Genomic DNA, 22,886 nt, shown 5'->3' on the forward strand with positions numbered 1-22,886 from the left:
TTTTCATAAATTTATTGATATTTCGCTTATTTTTTGTTGTAATGTATAAAGCATTTTGTGATATTTTTCGCTAAATTTTAAACCCTCTTCTGTCCGCATATTTTTTTCGAAATTTCTTTTCCCAGTGTTCAAGAGGCCTTTTGAGCAACTTATGTTCTCCAAAAAACTTTACTTCTCTGGTTATGTCTGGTTAGAATGTGTAGAACACTTGGTGATTTTTTTTAACAAATTTCGATTGTTTTTAGCGGTTTGCGGACTGGATTTCGTCATGTATACATGATTTTCCAAAACAAGTTGGAATTGATAACTGGGAATAAAACCAGCCAAGCTCCCCTTTTTTAAGGGGATAAGGGAAAATCTCCACGATATTCCAAAATAAGTTTCGCTTAGAGTTGGACGGTTTTTAGGAAGGTTTATTTAAAATAACAACAAATCGAACATTAAGTTTAATAATAGCAATTATAGTTGAAACAAAATTGCACATCTCATGATGTTTAACCTCTTCATTGAAAAGCCGAGAATCGTTAATCAGCACAAGACATATGGTCCTCTACAATTCTCGCTACCGCTCAGTAGCAGTAGCAGTCGCAGCATCCGCCAGAAGAAGCCCAAGGTCGTCAAGTGATCTTTGGCTCCCCCGTCTGTTGTTGTTCTGAGCAGACTGCAGTGCTCCTCCTCCTCCTCCAAGTCCAGCAACTGGCAACTTTTGCCGCGTGCGTTTCGATTTACGGTAAATTGAGTCTCATGTACCAGCTGAACGCTGGAAAAAAGGCCGGTGAGAGGAGGCTGCTGGCACAGATGATACGGCCAGCTGAGCACACGATGACTCATCAATCAGCACCAACTAGAAGGGGAACATCACTCGGCGGCGAAAGGTCAACGCTGAGTCAGGTTGAAAGTGTTGGTTTTGCCTTAAAAATTTTTAAAATTTTAACGACTTTTTTTAACCAAGACTAGTTTGATTGAATTAATCAAAAGATTCAAACAAAGTAGAGTAGAAAAAAGTTGGTTACATTGAAAATGGGCACTCCTCTGACCCAGCATCCAATATCAAAGAGATTGGCTTGAAGCTAGACTTGGTATAGAGTTGTAGAAATCCTTCACAGATCGCAGTAGAAATTCTTGCAAAATTATTACATGCGACTTTTTAGTTAGCACTCCGATAGGGTTTGCAGCCAGGGTTCAACAGCAGGCAAAGAGCACACTTTGGCACATTGAGGTGTAAAATGCACTTTTTGGTTGAACTGATTGGCAGAATCAACTCAGTTTGCCCTGATTCATGAAATTGATCTATAAAACTGAGGTTGACACCGTGCGCCCAAACCAAGTGTGCTTATCGTCGAACCCTGCTTCAAAACTAACCTAAGCGTTTGAAGGTAACCCTACCCGGACAGCCAGAACACTGCTTCCACGAGGTGTGATATATCGACTGCAGCTGCCGGTTCGTGGCCTGGACCTAGCTATATAGTAACACAGCAGGAAAACGGCATATCTGCGTCTACCGAGCTTGTACAAGGTAATCCATATCGGGTTGCAACCCCTATCACTTTGGACCACGCTGGACAGCACCTAGACAGTGAATATTTCACTGCTTAGTCAGTCAGCCTCTTTTGGAGTCGCTGCTGCTGCTGACCAGCTGAAAGTGTCTACCGCGATTGTGATTTCGATCGGAACCACATGCACCCCCCTTGCTGGTGGTGTGCAATTCAATTTGTGAACACCTTTGTTTGCACAATCTCGGACAATTCAATTGCGGACAGGATCGATGAGTCATCGGGCGAATTTCGGTCGGTCAGACAGCATTCAATCACGGAGTCGTTTGCAGACTTTTCTGCAGAACCTCGCGCGACAAGATCGACAAAGATCGATAAATTATGCACCGTGTAGCATGCATGGTACAAAACACACACATTCCATGAATACATTAGTCGGTCAGGTCGCGACGCGGTGATCGTAGACCTAGCAAGGCTCCATCCTCGGCGATCGAGGCAGGAAGGAGGTACCTTAGGGCTCTGACGACTGACTGACGACTATGTGCAGTGCATAATGAAATCGTGTACTGCCAAGTGTGTGTGTGTGATTTTGCGTTGATGATTAAGCGACTGTCGTCTTATGCAATTGGAAAAGTTCGTCAAGGGTTGCATAGTTACGCACCACGAATCTCAAAAAATCTCAACAAAATTGTAAGAAGATTTTCCCTAAAACAGAAATTGAGTCATGATTAAACCAATTAGTCATTAGCTTCTTTGTGGGTTTCTCATTGCCCCAGCTGCCCACGAAGACGTGTGCCGGCGACACTTTTTGGGTGGCAATCGTCCGCACATTTAACAAAAAAAATATGTCGGTCATTTCCGTTTCTCAACCCAACCACAAAGTCGACTTGGCCGCGAACCAAGTTATGAAACCAAAAAAAAAAAAACATTAACGCCAGCTCGCCTTGAGTGAATCAGCGCAACACGTTTCGACTGTTTCGGGGGCTGACCTTTCCGAAGAGCCACCGGCCTTGCGCGATTTTGTTTGCGAATTCGAGCCTTACAAGGAAGCAATTATCCACGCCACGAGCCACGATAATTTGAGCAGGGGTTTAGCCTTGGAATGTCACTTGATAAGTCTGTAATTTATAACATTTTAATTAAAAGTTCATAAATACCGGGAAAATGGAAAAAAACTGGATAAAGGTCAAGTTCTGTTATTGTCAGGAAATCAGGATTAAAAGTGTTTTATTTAAAATATTTAAAAAAAATCCTCTATGAATTTATTACTACATACATTATAATTTAGAATAAAACCAGTAAATGTTGCCAGACAACTTACTAAGATTGTTTAACATTTCGTCACTTGTGTGCTATCTTGTGTCTGCTGTTAAAAATATAAGGCATGTCACAAGCACACAAGCGACATTTTGAAGAAATGTAAAATTGAACACAAACCAGACAAATTATAGAATTCCATAGCAATGTTTTGTTGCATACATTTTCAGAGCTATGTAAGACATGTTAAAAACATCCGTTCTGGTAGAAAACATTTAATTTGGCAGAAAAAGTAAATACATCACAAAAAATTAAAATTAGTTTTATTGCTGGATTTTCTGGCACCTTCTCACAGAAATTCGAAATAATCGGGGATAGACCGGAAGGATTCCAAATGATCTAAAAAATAAAATAAAAACAATATAATGGCTGGTTAGAACATTATTTATTTTCATCAGTTCTTACAATAAAAAAATCCTCGATTTGGCTGACCTACGATATCACAATGTAAGCAATGCAAATGTAAAGGCAATGCAAATTTTATTTCAAGTTTTTGTCCCCTCTTGTTTGTATTTATTTTAATTAGGCTTGAAATAAAAAAAAAATATTTTTTTACTTTTCTGGCACCCCTTGTTGAGGCAGCTGAGAGTTAAGAACATAAAAATATATAAGATTAATAACAAAAAATAACTTGAAAAATATTCTAACTAACATTACCATTAAAGACGGCATCTTATGAACAAAACAAACTATATTCTTGAAAAAACTTGGCCAAAGCTAAATTAAGAAAATGAAAAAAAAAAATTATTTTGTTAACGACAAAAATCTGCTTTTATTTTTAAAACTTCTTTTTTTAATTCAATGTCACTTTCAAAAAAGACTGCATTTTATGAACAAAATAAATAATATAAACAATAAACAATTAAAAATCATACATTTTGTCATGGACCATTTTAATTTTTTGGAAAAATATGTTGACGGCATTTTATGAACATAATAAAAAGTATTCTTGAAAAAACAAGTCAATTTTACAGAATAAAACAGAATAAGAGCAATGAAAATTTTATTTCATGTTTTTGTTATCTCTTTTTGCAATCTCTTATTTATTTTGTTTTGCCACTTACTTGACCACGACCGTAGCTGAGAGATCAAAATAAATTAAATTTAATAAATTTGTACCAAACTAATTTTAAAATGAATAGCTCTTAAAATAGTCTAATTATTCTTACTATTCAGTACTGCATTTTATAAACTAAATAATATTCTGAAAAAAATATCAAAATTAAATTTAAATAATAATATTCTTGAAAATAAAATTTCAATTAAGTTAAACAGAATAAAAATAAATAAATTTTGTTCTGGACCACTTAAAAAACCTCGAAAAAATATTGATTCTTGATTAATCACAAAAATCTTCGATAGTATTTTCAACTTTTCATAAAAAGTTACAGCTTGAGACATTCAAGGGATCAACATTTTTCAATAGTTCTAGGTCCATATTTTAGAAAATAAAACAATTATTACTTATTTTGTTATAGACATTAAAGTTCCGGGCAAATTATTAATTGACTTAAAAAAAAAAACAAAAAATCAGCTTTCATTTTTTCAACACTGCATAAAAGTTTTAGCTTAATCTTTTTCAGCTTGGTTTAGTCTCACAAAATTTAAAATTAAAAAAAAGCTCAAAATTTTAATATAGTCCCAAAAATCATTTGCCTATGGGATTATCCATAAACCACGTGGACACTTTTTTGGAAATTTCAACCAATTGGTTAAAATTTTCCCGAAGATCAAGAAAATTTCCAAATTAAAAAAAGGAAACTTTGGATATAAATGATTGAATGATTTTTAAATGTAGTAAATCTTGAGATCTTGTTGACATTCTATCAATAAGATAAGGTCGGTAACATTTTGTGGCCTAAGTGCTTGTGATGCTATTATTTCTTTTTACTATCGATGGTCATGATTTTCTTATGACAAATAAGATATTTTTTTAGGACCTTTTATTTAAAAGACCTCTATTTCTTTTTATTCCCTCTGCCCGGGAAAAGTGCCCAAAAACTTTTGGGGGATATTCTTAAAACAATATTAATTGATGATTTTTTTAGCAACATTATTTTTTTAGTTAAATCTTTTAGAAGGTATATGAATTATAGTTGAGTATTATATCCTTCGATACCAATAGGTATCTTTCATAAATAAAAACTCATACACGGAGAAAAATCAGTTCCAAAAAACGTGAACAAGCGTTCATGAAATTCAGAACCACGAACAAAGTAAGTTAGAAGCAAGTTCCGAATTTCATGAACGTTTGCCTATGATTCTAGGAACCATTTCCGTGTACTGGTGCTAATCCCAAGCTAATCCTACCCATTTGTTAACAGCCTGATAGCTCTGCGGGCTAAGGCGCAGTCCCCTTCATGTGTACTCGGTTTAAATCCCGCTAGATTGGGAGTTTATTATTAACAAATCACTGGAAATTAGAATTGTCTTGATTTGGGTGATAAACCAGCGAGTTGAAGTTACCGTTCCAGCTTTTTTGGAGCCTTGGGCATTGGGATGTTAAAGGGAGTCGCAGTGTGCCTAGAGAAGTTGGGCCATCAGTCGTGTGGTGTTCGTTGGATCGATCGGAGAGTGAATCGACGCGCGCGAGCCCGCGGGAAAGTGGTAGAAAGTTCTCGAAATCATTGAAAAGGGGTCGCAGTGTGCCCAGAGAAGTTGGGCCATCAGTCGTGTGGTGTTCGTTGGATCGATCGGAGAGTGAATCGACGCGCGCGAGCCCGCGGGAAAGTGGTAGAAAGTTCTCGAAATCATTGAAAAGGGGGTCGCAGTGTGCCTAGAGAAGTTGGGCCATCAGTCGTGTGGTGTTCGTTGGATCGATCGGAGAGTGAATCGACGCGCGCGAGCCCGCGGGAAAGTGGTAGAAAGTTCTCGAAATCATTGAAAAGGGAGTCGCAGTGTGCCTAGAGAAGTTGGGCCATCGTGTGGTGTTCGTTGGATCGATCGGAGAGTGAATCGACGCGCGCGAGCCCGCGGGAAAGTGGTAGAAAGTTCTCGAAATCATTGAAAAGGGGGTCGCAGTGTGCCCAGAGAAGTTGGGCCATCAGTCGTGTGGTGTTCGTTGGATCGATCGGAGAGTGAATCGACGCGCGCGAGCCCGCGGGAAAGTGGTAGAAAGTTCTCGAAATCATTGAAAAGGGAGTCGCAGTGTGCCTAGAGAAGTTGGGCCATCGTGTGGTGTTCGTTGGATCGATCGGAGAGTGAATCGACGCGCGCGAGCCCGCGGGAAAGTGGTAGAAAGTTCTCGAAATCATTGAAAAGGGGGTCGCAGTGTGCCCAGAGAAGTTGGGCCATCAGTCGTGTGGTGTTCGTTGGATCGATCGGAGAGTGAATCGACGCGCGCGAGCCCGCGGGAAAGTGGTAGAAAGTTCTCGAAATCATTGAAAAGGAGTCGCAGTGTGCCTAGAGAAGTTGGGCCATCGTGTGGTGTTCGTTGGATCGATCGGAGAGTGAATCGACGCGCGCGAGCCCGCGGGAAAGTGGTAGAAAGTTCTCGAAATCATTGAAAAGGGGGTCGCAGTGTGCCCAGAGAAGTTGGGCCATCAGTCGTGTGGTGTTCGTTGGATCGATCGAAGTGTGAATAGGCGCGCGCGAACCCGCGAGAAATAGATCGGGAAAGCATTGAAATAGAGATTCGCGTCGTTGAATTATATGTTATATTTTCATTTCGTTTTGAAAGCCCATCCCATAGCATCGTTGCTCGGATGGCACGCCGGCGGTAAGAAGTTAAACATAATACGCGATTGAGGAATTGATAAGTCCTTCTCAAAGCGTCGCAACTCGGTAGGCAGCGATAATGTTTCACTTTTTGGTCATATCATCTTACAAAAATGAATCCTGATCTATCCTAAATTGTACATCACCGAATAATACGTTAATTCAAAATTCATTTCGTTTTGAAAGTCCTTCCCAAAGCATCGTTGCTCGGTTGGCACGCCGGCGGTAAGAAGTAAAACAATACGCGATTGATAAGTCCTTCTCATAGCGTCGTAGCTCGGAAGGCAACGATTGTTTCACATTCTGGTCATATCATCTACCAAGATGAATCCTGACCTTCCCTTTCCTTCCCTACTAACACAATTCCCCACTTCCCGTGATGCTTGAAGGAGATGCTGTGGATTCAACGGTCTCATGCGGTGTCAACAGGTATAGAGCGACAAACTCTGTGTCTGATGAGTCTGCAACTTCAACTATCGGACTAACATTCCTACCTTTGTTGAACTGCATCTCCTTGGGGGGGCGCCGGTATTGACTTAAAGCAGAGATCTTCAGGGGTTATACAGTGAGGATGATTAGCTCCCACTATTCATCTGTTGGTTCATTGTGTAACTTCAGCTGATCCGTCAATAACGGAGTAGCAGCTCATTGGCAGTCAACCATGCTCATGCTCATGCTGCTCATGCCTTGGGCATTGGGATGTTAAATTTTCTTTAAAAGGAAATGTACATGCTTTTACATGACATTATTTGCTGTGTATATAATTCAATTGGTTAAAAATAAAAATAAAAAAATAATAATTATAATAAAAAAACGCGTTTGGTGAAAGAAGTGGCCTTTCATTATATTCGATGAATCAAAATTTTGAACTTATAAAACCAGTACCCCCAAAAATAGCAACCACTTTGTCTTCCACCACCAGTAGACGACCTTCACCAAACGACCACACAAACAACACACAATCGCGAAAAAAATTCTCGAAAAAAAAGTCCGACGACTTTTTTGTACGAAAACTGGAAACCGCCACCACCACCTGATGATTCTAGCAGATTCCTGTTTTTTTTTTCGTCTATATTTTTTGTTTGAGTCATGTGTGTGGTTGCTCAAAGTTGGCTTATTATATTTCGCTTCGTTTGTTCTGTTCTCTGGCGTACGTACACACAATCGCCTTCTTGTTAGAATCATCATCCAAAAGCCAAAGTCCTTCAAGGTTGTTTCGCGTGTTCTGAGTCTTTTTTTTTTCTCTCAGTGTATGTGTGCGAGTTTCCGTTCTTTTGTTTAGGTTTCGTGTGTGCTTCGATGTTTATTCTCGTTGGAAAATGTGAAGATATGCTCGCCTGCTCGGATTTGAGGTGTTCTTTTTTCGCCTCGTAATCATCATCATTTTCGTTCCTTACAATTTTTTTGTTTCTCCTCTACAATAACCGCCTACTCGGCGGCGATCTTCGCCGCGGCAACCTTGGCCAACTATGATTCATCTTTTTATAGAATTTATGCTTCGTCGCGTACGCAGCGATCACGATCGCGCGCCTTCCGTCCAAGGTTCAATTCCACCAACAACCTCGAGACAACAACACGGCGAGAGAAGATCACGCAAAGTTCAAGGTCATTGAAATGTCGTCGACCGCCGTCGGCCGACGGCGAAACCCGAAATAGGGTCGACGGTCGCTGTGTCTTCATGTTGTTCTTGTTTGTCGTTAAACCACACATCCAAGGTAATAAAAAACGATCGCTTGGCCTCGCGATCGCCACCAACACATGCTCGCATGCAACGGCGAGGCCATGTTGAAGGACGTAAGGTGAGACACCGCAGCGTTGACGACGACGATCGCGACTTCAGCTGTGTGTGTGTTGGTGTGAAAGAGAGAAAGAGGAAGTACAAAGAGATGACCTTCGCGATCGTGTGCGTGAGAGAGTGATGATCGTGACATTGTGTGACACAAGGCCTACTTGCACACACGTGTGTTGGTGCGATGGGGAGCTTCTTTTGTCTATGGCCCCAAGTTTTGGTCTCCACCGCAGCACGCCATGTTTGATCTTGGTCGACTTCTATGTCCAGATTGGTGATCGCGACACCCTTTCTTTGGAGACTTTATTCTACCAACTCTTGGGGTGCACAAAATGCAGAATCGCAACTTGGAAACCAGCTCAAGGTGTTCGACACCACTCCTCGAAGTCAACGCTGCTTCCACTCGATCGCGTCGGAAACTTTCTAAACCTGTCCACTCGAAGGTCACATCTTCGATCGTTGTGCCGCGCGCGCATATGCAATTAGCTCCCCCCCCCCCCTTTCCGTTCCACCAAGTCCCCCCCACCAAGTTACGGTCCATTAGCTTCTCAAAGCCTTTTTTCAAATGCATCTCGTTGACCGCCAACCCGAGCCAGAACGAGTTCGAGAGATCGGCAATAACCGGCTCAACCGCCATGTTCTGCTGCTGATCGTGCACGAACCAGATCACCTCTCTGCTGCGGCGGCGCTGTCAATCCACTCGTCGAAACGTGGACGTTGAGAGTTCTGGCTTGCCAAAACCAATCGGCCAATTGGCATGGCGCAAAAAAGAAAAGGGGTCACGACAGAAATCAATCAAATGGGCTGCCCCGGCTGACACTTGCAGAAGGGGGCTTAAGCCATTTGGGAGATTGACTTCTGACAGTCGTCGTCTGGGTCGTCAATGAGGGTCCAAGGGAGGCAAGAATCCGTTATCTTTTGCGGAGTGACTGGTTTGGCACGATGGTGATTCTTGAAAAGCGGTAGTTCTTGACGGTGAAGGTCTGCTTTCCTAGGTCATCGATTAGCAAAATGGAAGAGACTGGACAGGCTCGTTTCTTTCAAGCATCCAATAGCTCAACTACGGACACTGAAAATATCCACCGACATACAACTACGGGTACATTCAGTATAGAATCGCTGCGTACTTTTTAAGCATGTTTAGATGACCTTGGACTATGCGTAACCTCCTGGAGTTAAAAATTGTGAGTTAACCTCCATAACAAAAGAGAGGTCAACTTCTGAAGAACCTTGAGCATACTGGCAAAGCTTCAAAATATAACTAGATCAACTATGTGATGTCCTGAAACATTCTAAATGTCCTGAAGTTAAGGTCTGAGTGTTTGTCGTTCTAACATGAGAAAGGTAACACCGACGTCTACTTTAAGTACCAAAAATAAATAAAAATTGCCAAAAATTACAAACGTTTTTCAAACACAAAATGCATTGTTACTATTACTTTGGGTTGACTTGGCAAGTCTAGATGGAATTTACTGTCTTAATTATTTCAAACTCCATTTTGAAAAATATATCTGGAGTATTTATCAAGTGTGATATTTCCAACAGAAACCCACATTCGGAAGTTATAAAAAATGATTACTTTGATCCAATGGAGCCACACAAAGCATCGCCTACTCCGCATTTCCGAGTGGGAAACAGCAGAAAGCTCATAAAACTCCAAACCCCCTCACCAATACAAACAAACCAGGCGATGGGGAGCCCAAAACTTACATTTCGTTTTCGGCGGTGTGTCGGTGGTCCCGAAGGAAAGCAAGGTTCCAACTTTTATCCAACTCTTTCTGTTGCTTCTTTTCACCAGCGCAAACGCGCTCCACCAGAGTTTATTGACACTGCTGGCTTTTACCACTACAATCACACGGGACCTTCCTCTTCGGCAATAACATTCAGCGGAGAGAATACACTCACTGCATCATCATCATCATCATTACAAAAACATTCACCACAGAAAGAGAACAAACGAGAGAGACAGCAGACAGGTAAGTGTGCGTGTTTACTTCTGCTTTTCTGGACACACAAAACACACGTACGACGTTTATGCTGCTAATCCACTGCTGGTGCGGTCGGTCAGCTTCTTCCTTTCACACATTTATGCGATTTGCACAACATTCGACGAAGCAGGCTTTTGTTGTGTTTTCCGATCTCCTTTCCTTTCTTTGCTCTTTCTCTCGCTTCGCGAGAGTGCCGATCGGAGCAAGCCGCGCGACGACCTTCTCTGCTTTGCTCTGCACACACAACACCTTTCCGATGTTTGTCTCCAGCCGACGACGACGACGAGTTTCACCTTCTTGGGTTGCTTGGATTTTTTCTTATGATTTTTTTTGTTTTTGTCAATGTAGTGGTAGGTAGATGAAGGATTCGAAATCGAGGTGAATGGATGAAGCAGAAAATCTGCTCTTTTGCACAACTTAAATCGCCAACTTGGATTGGATTTTCCTTTCAATAATCGCCGAAAACTACTCAATAGAACGTAAAATCTTTGCTTCTTCCTTCATCAAAGTAACCTGTTTCCAGAATCAAACGATTTTAGTACTAGTACTCTCTTTGTTATCTTATTCCCCATGAACAATAACACAAACACTCGACAGTGGTACCGCGCTCGACCTTGACTACTTTTGTTGTCTCACGTTGCGCGCGGCTTCTGTAGCTGTGTTGTGTATTGTTTGTGTCACGTAGCGTCGCGCACACACACACTAAGCGAAAACAACTCAGCAAAAAATTGCACAATAGACAGAAATCAGCCAATAGAAAAACAGTAAACATACACAAACACAGCGCACTCTCTTTTTTCCCCAATTTCTTCCGTCTCGCTCTTTCCTTCGTGTCAGCTTGACAGATTCTCGCCGCCGTCACTCACTCACAATACACAACACCTTTCGCACTGCTGCGCGCCTACTACTGTTGCTCTAAACCGTCGTACAAAAGTAAATCGCGTGTGCGTGCGTGAGTGTGTGTGTGAGTGGTGTTGTTGTTGTTTGCTTGTGTTAAGGTGCTGCGAGAATGATGATTGGTACACAACAAGGGACAACAGAAGAACGGAAGATAAAACCGAGAAACGCGTTCGCTCTCGCCGAGCGCGTGAACTGAACTCGTCGACCGACCGCAACGCCGTCCGGACGGGACCCCGCGGTTCTGCTTTGGTCAGTCGTTTTTTAATGAGAGATAGAGAGAGTGGGTGCATGAGAGAAGAGCGAAACGGGGAGTTGGAACTTGAATGAAACATTGCGCGAATGGTAAATCGGTATCGTAGCTCTTAGCAGGCGTTTGTTTTGTTATGTACAGGTGTGAACGTGTTTGCTTGTTGCATGCAAGAATGAGCTCAGCGATAGATGGAGCTACTAAAAAGCACCGTTCTTTAAAGTCTGCAAGAATTATTATTCACACAAGAAAAAAAAAGTGAAGGATATTGTAAAATTTTCAACGATAAAAAAAACATCCATTTTTTTAAATTTATTTCTGTGGAGAGTTCAGTTATCGAAAGTTTAATAATGTTTTTCGAACGTCGGATTATCAAATCATGAACAAAAACATATTTTTCATTAATCTTTGTTTTCTCGCTTTTAAATCAAATTCGAGTTCTACGACTTCATTTAGTCAAATTTGAGTGGTTGATTTCCTGTTCAAAATACATTTTGACAGATGAAATTCATCTGTCTTTTTTTTTCGCCAACTTTTTGTGATTCGGGGAAAAAACATATAAATCCACAATTTTCTTACTGAAAAATCTAGTTTGGCATTCTGATAAAATACGAATTTCTCACCCAAAAAATGATTGCGAAAATTGTTTATGAAAAAGTTGACATCTACGCCGGGCATAATTTCTATATATAAATTTAAAAAAAAGCTTCTAGTAAAATTGTAGTATACAAAAAACTTTTTTTAAAAATATTTGAGGCATGGAAACACTCAAAATTTTGATAAAAGAAAAAAACTTAAACAACCATAATGTAAAAGAAATTGAAACTCCAAAATTCATAAGATTTTAATATTTTTAATTGCATTATTTAAAAAATAAATAAAATATAAAACAGTGCATGCATTTCATTAGTAAGGTTTTCTTTTAAATTTTTAATTAACTTGCCTCTTTGACTCCTGATCTGTTTTAGTGAATGTGAATAATTGTAACCAGTTTTAGAGAACTTGAGTAGTATTGATGAGGACTATTCAGATAAAATAGGAATTTCCCAAAATCCACATTTTTTATTTTTGAAATTTTTTAATTCGTTTTAGATGAGAAAAAACCGCAACTTTTGAGCCTTAGAAGTATGGTCAATATTTGCCGCCGAGTTAAGCATTTTTGGAAAAATAGTGATTTCTTGGAAAAATCGAAATTTCATACATAAAATTTGTTTGACTTCATATTTATAAGTAAAATTTAATTTGCAATCGAAAAGTATACAGATTTTTTGATAAAGTGATATCAAGATTGCCAAAGAAAGTTTGAAGTTGATCACTATTTACAGCCCATGGGTAACAACGAGACACTTTGATTTTTCTTCATTAAAAAAATCAATGAAACTTTTTCAAAACATGAATTGAATGTGCTTTTTGGCACGTTTTTTGAGTTTAATTTTATTTTATCAAAAATAAAACCTTTTAGAATAACTTGTGTTAATTAAAGTTTCAAGTTGACAATGCAACAAAAAGCTCATTTAAACATGCTGATGAAAAAACACAATAATCATAGAAAGTGAAAAACCAAAAGTATCTCATTGATGACTACCCTACCCTCATATTGAATGTTTGGCCCTTTTGAAATTTTAGTTTTGATTCAAAAATGTCATAGTTGAAAAATCAAATGTTCAAATTTCAGGAGAATTCAAACATATAAAATCTCTCAAACTAGTTTGTCATGTTTTTATTTAAAATGATAGCCTCGATTTAATATTTTATTTTAAAGAATGGAAATTCAAAGCAAAAAAAATCATATGGATTTCAATTTTAAGCATTGAAAATCAATCCAATAGTTGCCAAAATATCGTCGATTTTTAAAATGAAGGCTGATTTAAACTAGTTTTTTTTTTTAAATCAAAGTTTCATCATTTTTTTTAACAACATATTAAAAAAATATATATTAAGTAATTTTTTCAGGTTATTGTAACCTGTAAACATTTGTAAGTTTGAGTTTCTTAGTTAAAATGAACAAAATAAGGCCGATGAAAAAATTTAAAAAGGTTTGTGTTCCTCTTGGAAGTTTCCTGATCAGTGTGATGATTCGCAAAAATTTTGAAAAAAAAAATAAATCAAGAAGTGAGTGAGTTTTTAAAAAGCCGTAAGAGCCATCGTGACCTCTGACACTATTTTTTGTTTTTCTCGAAAATGAAACAAAATTATATTTATTTTATGTTTGAAGCACTTGAAGGACGTGTAGATGAACAATCTCGAGCATTTTTGATATTAGTTTTTCGTAAGTAGGTCGAATATCGATGCAAAAAGGTCTTTGTTTACCAATGGCTCTTACGGCTTTTTGAAAACTAATCCGAGCTGTAAGCTATTGATTTTCATACGTTTAAAAAAAACTTCTAGATTTGCATCAGCCCAAAATAGAATGAAATCCAAATAAAAGCTTGCAATTTCTGAATGAAAAGCACCCCTCGTTCAACTGAACGAAAGCTAACGGTCACGCCTCTACCGCTCGTTACGAGTACTACCAAACTTCATTCATCATTTTGAATCTTGCTGTGTGCGTGCCTGATTTGTGAAACACATACACCGGGTAAATGTTAGGGCGGTGCATTCTTCTTATGGTGCTGATTTTTTGAATGTCATAAATAGATGATTCTTGTGATTTCAAAACAATCTCTTAGATAAAAATTTTCTCAAAATTACCTCCCCCTATCATAAATAGAGTTATCTAAGCCCGCTCTCACGCACACTAGCACGCCATTTGTTTTGCTGGCTGGTACAAAATTTAACCTCAATCTTTTTCGTGTACGTACACGCAATACATGCGCACGTAGATAACTCTATTTCAAACCACCCTACCCGCCTTCACCAACCGTGGCGGCCTTTCGTCAAGTTTGCATCCGGCCGCCACGCACACTACGATGTCCAATCCGCTAGTCGTCGTCGGCCGCTGCCTGCTTCGTCCACTACACCCATCAGTTGTTTGCGTGCCGTTGTTCGAAACTCATGTGTAGCTTGGATTCGCGCGCGCCCTAACTCACAAGACTCACCGAAGAGAGCAGACACAGTAAAGTGTGTGCACGGGAAAAGAAGAAAAACAGTGTGTGGAGTTACGGTTGTTGTTTCTTCTTCTTGCTGGTGTTCTACGCGCGTCGTGGCTTGAAAGAGACGACGACGACGAAGAAGAAGAAGGTTGAGGAGTTGCAATATCTCGGAGAGATTTTTGGACGGTGTTTTATTGCTTTAAATTTCGTGTTTTGTTTGATTCGCGAGTGACGTAGTTTTACGCGTGTGATTTTGTAGTTTTACATAAAGTACTGAGGAAGAAGTTTGAGGTATCGCTCGCGAAGTTAGCAAGTTGAACACGTTCAACTTCCAGAGAGAGATAGTACACACGATCGAAGTAGTCTTTGTGTATACGTGTGAGAGTGTATTTGCGTACTGCGTGCAAAACATTCTTGATCGCGAACGGACGTAGAATTCCACGTTCCAGTAGCGCCGAAGTCAGAAGAATCTTCACCGCGCCAAGGTCTCCGGTCCAAGTCGGCGGCGACGACGACGACTGCTGCCGAGAGGAGAAGAATCGCTCTGCGCCAACTTCGACGACGACGACGACGATTTCTGCACCTTGACATCGACGACTGTAGCAGCACATCAGAACGGCAATTGAATGTAATGATTCGTTTGAAGATTATTGTTTTCTGCTAGATTAAGGGTTAAAACAGCAAGCTAATGGTTCTACTAGTTGATTAGTTTGTTAGAGTTCTTGTTGAGCTGCCTTTTAAAGGGTCGAAGGCCGGTGTCAATTCCAAATATGGAGTCCAAGTTGGCCTTGGCCAACACTCAAGTGTTCTCCAGTCGCAGACTGGAGTAGTCACGGCCTGCCAGGACGACCTGATAACAACAACCAGCGTATGCAAGAAGTTTTAATCTCGTCCAAAGTCTACTTGGATCAAGTGTCCAAGTGTTGGTGGTGCATGGCACTCTGTGTTTTTGTTCCGTCGCTGAAGTTGCTGGAAGAATAAGAATCACTAGAAGAGTGGTTGGTGGAGTTGTTTGTGTGGTGTTTCAGCAGCAGGCTCTGCCTTCGCAAGTGGAGTTGAAGGAAGAAAAAGAAGTGTGCTGCGCGCCTGCTGTGTGTATTGGTGTTTTGTGGTTGACCGAGAGGATGTGTCGAAAGAATAAACACACTCAAAATTGGGTGCAAGTTTTAACATCGTGAAGCTTCTAACGTTTCCTGTCCTGCAGAGATAACGCAACTTTATACCGAAGAAAGTCAGTCGACATTGCGTAACTTTAAGGCTTGAGAAACAACCAAAATAACCGCGTCGAATTGAACTTTGATTCGACACAACAAACACACCAAAAAAAGCGAGACTTAAGTCTTAAAAGGTGGTTTGTACTCGCACTCCCAAAACAGGTATTGTAATGCTGTGTGAGCCCCGTACGTAAACTTTCCTCTATTGAACAATTTATGAGCGATCGGCGGCCAATCGCCCGAACAAAATAATGATGAATACAAGGGGGGAGGCCTTCACCAAAAATTATGTGCAAAAAAAAACAACACAATACCCGCACATTCGCGCACTTAACAAGACACCACATTGCTACTTACTTCACCCATACACCGACAACCAGAAGCTGATTGCGCATTTTGGTACCCGCAACGCAACGCGGTGTGTTGCTACAGGTTGGTGGACAACGTTTAGCGGGGTGTACAAATCTCTCAGAAGGCTTTGCGAAAAAAAGAATCGACTTTGAACGAACGGCGATCAACGTTGGCGTTGATTTGCCGGTCATCGAAGGGATGACGCGTGGATTATTCACTGGTTTTGCATCCGAGTTGGCCTTGGACGACTAGGATCTGGGAAGGAATTTGATAACAATTATTACAAAAAATGACGAAAAATTGCTCTTGTTTGGCAATTTCTGTTAAATTTAACCTGATTTCAAGGAATTATCGTTGCAGTTTATTTTGCACAGTAGGCCTGGCCATAACAAAATCCATTATTATTGATATTAAAATGGTCGGATCATTAGATTACAAAATTTTAATCGATATCTTTTCATATACATTTGTGCAATACATTTTCGGGTGTACTGCGATTATTAATGTTGACAAGGAGAGTCTAGATTTTTTTTTAATTCCTATAAACACAATTGTTTCAGATGTTCATAGGACCTTAAAAAACTCTGTGCTTTTGGTATTATCTAACCCTAAGCCTCGGGGCAAGACAGTGAAAAAACCAGAACAAACGAGAGTTGCTCTGGGAGCAAACGGGAGGAAACGAGAGAAATTGAGAGAAACGAGAGAAACGCCATTCTGGCTGCTGGGAAATGTCACTTTTGACATTGTTGACGTTTCTCTCCATTCGCATCTGATGTCTTTCTGTTTTTGTCGTTTCGATTGTGCCTATTAAAAGTGCACTATTTTCTTGTTTTTGTTAATAAAACATTGAAAAAAGTGCTGCTAATGCCGGAAAGTCTTGCTCGGCAACCCGCTGCATCTAAGCATCAAGTTCTGGTAAGTATTAAGGAGGAATTTTCAACCGGGCTGGGGAACTTTCGCACAATTTTACTCGAGCATTGCTCATCTAATTTTTTTTTATCTTCCTCCTCCGCCAGATCATGCTTGGGAATCTGGTTCCGTGCGGGAACACAAGGTTGGAACGGTCATGGAGCGAGGCGCATCAATATCAGGAGCTACTGACTCCCTTGGACATCTGAGTGAACTGAACTGACATGACCGTACTAACCGATGTACTGACCAAGGCCAAGGACAAGTGCACCGTTGGTCGGGCACAGGTGCTGAAGGCGGAAAAGGTTACCTGGAAATCGTGTTTCCGTCGTAATATGCTGACAGATTATGTTGTAATATAATGCGAATGTAATTATTCTACTCTTGTGTTGATAAATAAAATTGGTTTTCCGAGGGGTGGGGTGGGGTTTTGTTGATTCGTGCCAGCCTGGGCCTTGCTAGTGCAAACTCGAACTCTCTCTACTCAAAGTTAAATTACCCACAATCCTTCAGCAAAGCAGCTGCTTTTTTGTACAAGAGCATCGCGTCCTCTAATCCTTTAGCCCCGTACAGTCGATTCCCATCTCTGTTCCGAAGCGTCAAGAATGGCCATTTGCTTGAGGGAAAAGTCGCGGTAAAGCAAAACATCCAGATTAAAATCAAGATTGTCAAGGAGTTTCAGCATCGTTCTATCATAGCCCCGACCGATCATGTGGTAGAAACTTATGGTTCGAAAAGGAGCGTGGACCGAGTACGCAGGAAACGAGCGTAACCGTAGGGACCAGATGCGCGCTGACCTCGGCATTGCCCACAACGCCAGGTGCCCTAGTGGATGCCACACCGCGCCACAAATCCAGCAGCGAAATCTCCGACAACTCATGTACATCATTTCGAACATAACCACCAGAACGTGATAGCTCGATGCTGAGGGATTCACCAGGGTGCCTTACACAACGCCTCAGTTTGACCAGAGCGGACATGGTCTGGCGGTTGGAATGTAGCACGTTTTTCTTGTCCATTACGTTATTGAAACTTGCTTCTCGTTCAAATCCCCGCTGCTATAGCCGAACAGTTTCCGGATCGGTACTTTCGACCGGGAACTGGACACCGACCAGCCTCTGGAGGCCATTTTATTTCCTTCCCAACCCGACAATCAGCACCAACTTGCCACGGACGACTTTGTAGCCGTCGTTGCCACCGTCGGATTGCCTTTCGCTCTTGCCGTCTACATATCCGTACGCCGGGAGTTAAAAGTACCGAAGATGCGATAGATTCTTTACGGAGGTTTCATCGATTCTGTATCCGCCGTCGGTCTACGCGGGACACTTCCAGTGCAATATGGCCAATCTTGCCAGGCAACCTGGCCAGGGGTTAAAAGAACAGACTCGGAACAGAAAATATTCGACAAATTTCTTTGAGCGAGTCGACTCAATCTGGAAAATGTGTAAATAAACAACGAAATGTCATTTTGTTGTTTTGCTCTTCTCTCATTGTTTGCTCTCTCCAGAGAGATTTCTCCTGAAGCAACCAGAGCAACCGAGAGCAAACGAGAGCAATCGGGAGGAATCGGGAGGAATGTAGAGCAACCAAGAAGAATGAGATGGGAAACTGTCAAAAGTAAAATTTCTGAGCAACGGGAGCAAAGTAGAGGAAACGGGAGGAACTTAGAGTAACAAGAGTAACTCCCTTGCTCACTGTCTTGCCCCGAGCCCTAAGCCTTTCCAGCATGCTTTCATCAGACTGGATGTGTCTGTGTTAGATTAGATGAGATTTCAATATTAGCTTTCTCGGAAAGCACGCAAACTTATTTTTTTTATAAAATCCTCAACAAAAATACAAGGACAATATTTGACAAATCATCATTTAAAATATTCAAACCTTGATCTGATATTTATTACTAGTAAATTTAGGAAAAAATTACATTTATGGAATTCGGTTTTTCGTACAAATTTAATTTTCTCACAATAAAAAAAAAATGTGACAAAAAACCAATCAACAGCTAGTTTATTTAGATAATTACTGTAATCAAATTCTTTTTCAAAAATATTCTGAAAGAAATATTCTGAAATGATTTGATAATAAAAAATATACAAATTTAGTTGTGAATTGTTATGGAAATAGTAGTTAAGCGAATGAATTTAAAAAAAATATATCGATAGTTCCCGTAGTTTTGAAGATACTAATATGTCTGTAACAAAATTCTGGGTGCAAAAGCTTTGGTTTATGTGCACCGTTATGTGTAAAAATTATCCTGATTCCCGTGGTTATTAAGATTTTTTAAGAGTTATAAACTAATATTTTCTACGCAGTAAAAAATGCAATTATAAAAAGAGATTTCTAAATTTAATGGTGAAAATTCAATTCTTCTTATGTGATTTCACCTAAATTAATGTGTGATAAAAATTAAATTACATGCACAGTACAAAATCCGATTGTAAATTTACAATGTAAATTTTACATGCAAAAGCACCTGAAAGAAGTGATTTTTATTTTTCACTGATTTTTTTCTGCGCATTGAAAACTATTTCAAACTTGCGAGATTCAACCCAGAACAATATTAGCTTTACAATTTGGTCCTGTAGATTTTCCGTAATGATGGGCTACATATTGCTGCGTGTAATTTTACATAAAATTTCATGAAACTGATGCAAAATTTCTAAGTCTCAAGCTGCAGTTGAACTACCACTTTTTTCCTGTTAGAAAAAGACAAAACTTCACCTCACTGTTTTAATTTTACTCAGTTTCTGGTGGGTGTAAAATTACGTAATTGCTATGAAACAAAATCATTCGGAAGGTTGTGAAATGCGTATTTGCACGCCGGGAAATGGTAAATTTTCCAACTTTTTTTTATGTATTTTAACTTTAGGTAAAGTTACATCGAAATATGTGTTTCATTGTATAAATTTAAACAGTTTACTTTTTATTATTTCTAGATAAGGGAAAAAAAAGTTCAGGATTTCGGTAAATGTTTGATTTATTTTTGTAAGATTTTGGTATTTTTTTAACTTGCTCCTGAAATTAAGAAGAGCAACGAACAACTTCGAGTCTCTAAAAATGAAAACACTTCCAAACCCGGCATTTCAAGGACGACCAACTCCGATATCGATTTCCTTCAATCTGCACCCGTAGCCTTGTCTGGTGACGACAATTTGCCGGTTGTCTTCCGGATGCAGAAATCTTCCGTCCAGAACGCGCGCATGCGCGAAATCTTCGATTTTCATCCCCATCAGCTGACGAAGATGCAGCATCCCTCCCTTTTAAATGAAATTTCCACGAGGGCGTGGGAAAACCGGTCAGATGTTCCGAGGACCGGCCCCCTCTCGCAAGCAACATAACCTCGAAAGTTTGTAAACAGCAACCCAGACGGTTCTTCCGCGGAGATGTTTTCAGATCTCGGTTGTAGTCGAGTGAAGTCGAGCTCGTGGTCCATTTCTGTTCCCAGACATGGCTAATGGCTAGCCCGCTTGGTTCGTTTTGCATATTTGAAGGTTATGATTAGCTGCGGTTCGGTTCCGCGGGGAAGATGCGCCTCCTGACCGCGCGGGAGAAAGTTTTCTGCAACCCCCTTCTTTTAGTACTCCTCGTCTGGCATGTCGTCGCGCGTTACACAGTGCTGGCAAGCCAGAAGAGATGAACTGTTTCTTTTAACCTTCTGGATAGCTACGGGTATTAGCTGCGGTCCGCGAGGTCTGCTAATGGTCGAAAGGGAACGCACACAAGTCTCATTCATAAGATAGTACGGCACACTTCCTAGTTCGATTTACGGGGGAATGCTTTTAACCCCTTCGGTGATTGGGACCAACAGGAAATTGAAATGAAATGGGTTTGCTGGAGATAAAAACATTAGCGTTTCAATTAATCTTTTATTTTTTGTGGTCGCTTGCTCAGGGAGGAAATTGATTTTTTGTTGAATTTAAGAACTTTTTTGAAATACATTTTCAATAATTCTTAAATAATGAAAAACTGGCAACTCTGCCATATGAAGTGGACACTTAAGTAGAATTTTTTAACTGTGCAATGCTGAGTGCTGTAATTTATACTGAAATTGTTTTGGGGATTCATATTTCTAGATTTTCCTAAAATGGTAGAATTTTAATTGATTTGAAAACTGGTAACACTGCCTAAAGGTGTGGACCCTTAAAACAAAACTTTTCTTTGACATTTTTATGGTTCAACTTAAAATTGCATGACGTGTTCGTGTTTCGCAACACACAATCATCGTTTTCGCAAGAATTTCCCAACAGAAAGTTTTACACTGTCTTATCAAAACTCTAACTAAAAATAAATGAACATATCAACAAACCTTGCCGTTCGTTATCAAACAATTTCTTGTGCTCGCACACACATCACCCCTAACATCCATCAACAGCAGTCCGATGATGTCAGTCGTCGTTTTTCTGTGTTAGCACCTCTCACTTACCTAACAATAAATATTTTAAAAATTGTTTAGTTTTCATTTCTCCTACTTTTTCTGATTTTTTGGCTAACATTTTTTAAATATGAAAAAAAAAACATTTTTAAACACTAAATTAAAATTTTGTACAGTGCAACCGTCCAAAAAACAAAACTTTTGATAACAGTTAAAACCTGTCACAAACGAGGGGGGCTAAACGGCTCGCAAACCTCGTTTTGCACAACGGGGTCAATTCTCTCAGCTTTTTTTGGCGAGCATCGAAAAAAGAAAACGCGCGGAAAAAGTTTTCCCCGCCCCAACAATCTCGTTTCCTTTTTTCGCGCATTTTTATTATGATTTTTTGAGTGTGTGTTCGAGCCTCGTTTCGAGCAAAAAAAAAAAAAAACATGACTATCATATTTATATATTTTCGCGCTTTTGTTTTGATAACGTGATTACGCCAAATTGCCAAATTGAATCAAATTTTGCTCGGCCAATCAATCAGGCGATCGAAGATGGAGAGGTGATTGCAATCTGATGAAAGATTATTCAGTTCAAACAGGTGAAAATTTGAATTCACCTGCAAAAAAAAAGCTTCAATTTTAGAAGCATTTCTGAGGAGGAAAAAAGGTGATTAAGATTTTCAAGTTAGTCCCAACTAGCCTACGTCGTGATTTGCTGTCAAACTTCTGGTCTTATTTGGATTTTCTCTTCAAAATTCTTCAAAAAATATTTTGTTATAAATCATTTATGACTCTAAAATTAATTCTCTAGTTTATATGAGGAGTTAGCCCTTACTAGCCTATTTTATGATTTGCATTTGCGAAGTTTTTGTCTCTTTCGAAGTACTAATTAAAAATTTAGTTGCTTTTTATCACTCCCATGTGCGAATATCGATTTGTTTTTTTTTTTCGCTATATACATCATCACGGAGTGTTAGTGCATACTTTTCTGCATATCTATGTCTGTATACCATAATTATCGGATCAATCGCCTGATTTTCTTTTTCGTTGCTTCATTCACCTCAACCGTGGCGCGAAAGTAACTGTATTAAGTTGGAGATTTGTGTGTTTTTTTCTTGCTATTTCCTCAAAATGTGTTATGATTTTATCGCCCCTTCCTCTCATCTTCACAGAAGAAAAAAAATCGCACCCATCAATCTTGTGGTAGTTTCTTACTTAATTTGATAAAAATTTGCATCTCGCGATTCAGCCTGGGTTGTCGCACTTTTGTCAGCGCTCCTCTGCATCCATGCCTTGGGTGTTAATTTACCGTGTCAGATTGGGTGGCTTAATTTGTGCGCAGAAGGAAGGTGCGCTTGTCCGTGTTTAGCGATTTTATTGTCGCCGTAAAAGTTAATCAAATTTAGATTAAGATGCGCAGCGAGCGAGCTAGAGAGTGACTGTGCGCCACCGGAAAAGAGTGACATTATGGGGACTGGGTGATTAAATTTGGACTTTCTTTTGAAATTGGGGAGAGATTTTAGGTTAAGTTGACACAACAGGCTTAAAAATGTATATATTTTGTTTGTTTTGT

General features: G+C 39.8%; 2 protein-coding genes across 2 annotated transcripts in view; one reads left to right on the forward strand and one right to left on the reverse strand.

Moving 5' to 3' along the window:
* LOC6035749 (nuclear hormone receptor FTZ-F1 beta) overlaps window positions 1–11,410 on the reverse strand; it is a 41,075-nt gene extending 29,665 nt beyond the window's left edge. The window contains 1 exon segment of the mRNA XM_038252179.1: window positions 10,027–11,410. The gene's annotated coding sequence lies outside the window, so the exon portion shown is untranslated.
* Window positions 11,411–14,406: 2,996 nt separating this feature from the next.
* The window catches only part of LOC6052980, a 321,821-nt gene continuing 313,341 nt past the window's right edge, over window positions 14,407–22,886 (forward strand). The window contains exon 1 of the mRNA XM_038253981.1: window positions 14,407–15,111. The gene's annotated coding sequence lies outside the window, so the exon portion shown is untranslated. The remainder of the gene's footprint in view (window positions 15,112–22,886) is intronic.

The sequence above is a fragment of the Culex quinquefasciatus genome, chromosome 2, assembly GCF_015732765.1.
Source record: "Culex quinquefasciatus strain JHB chromosome 2, VPISU_Cqui_1.0_pri_paternal, whole genome shotgun sequence".
NCBI lineage: Eukaryota > Metazoa > Arthropoda > Insecta > Diptera > Culicidae > Culex > Culex quinquefasciatus.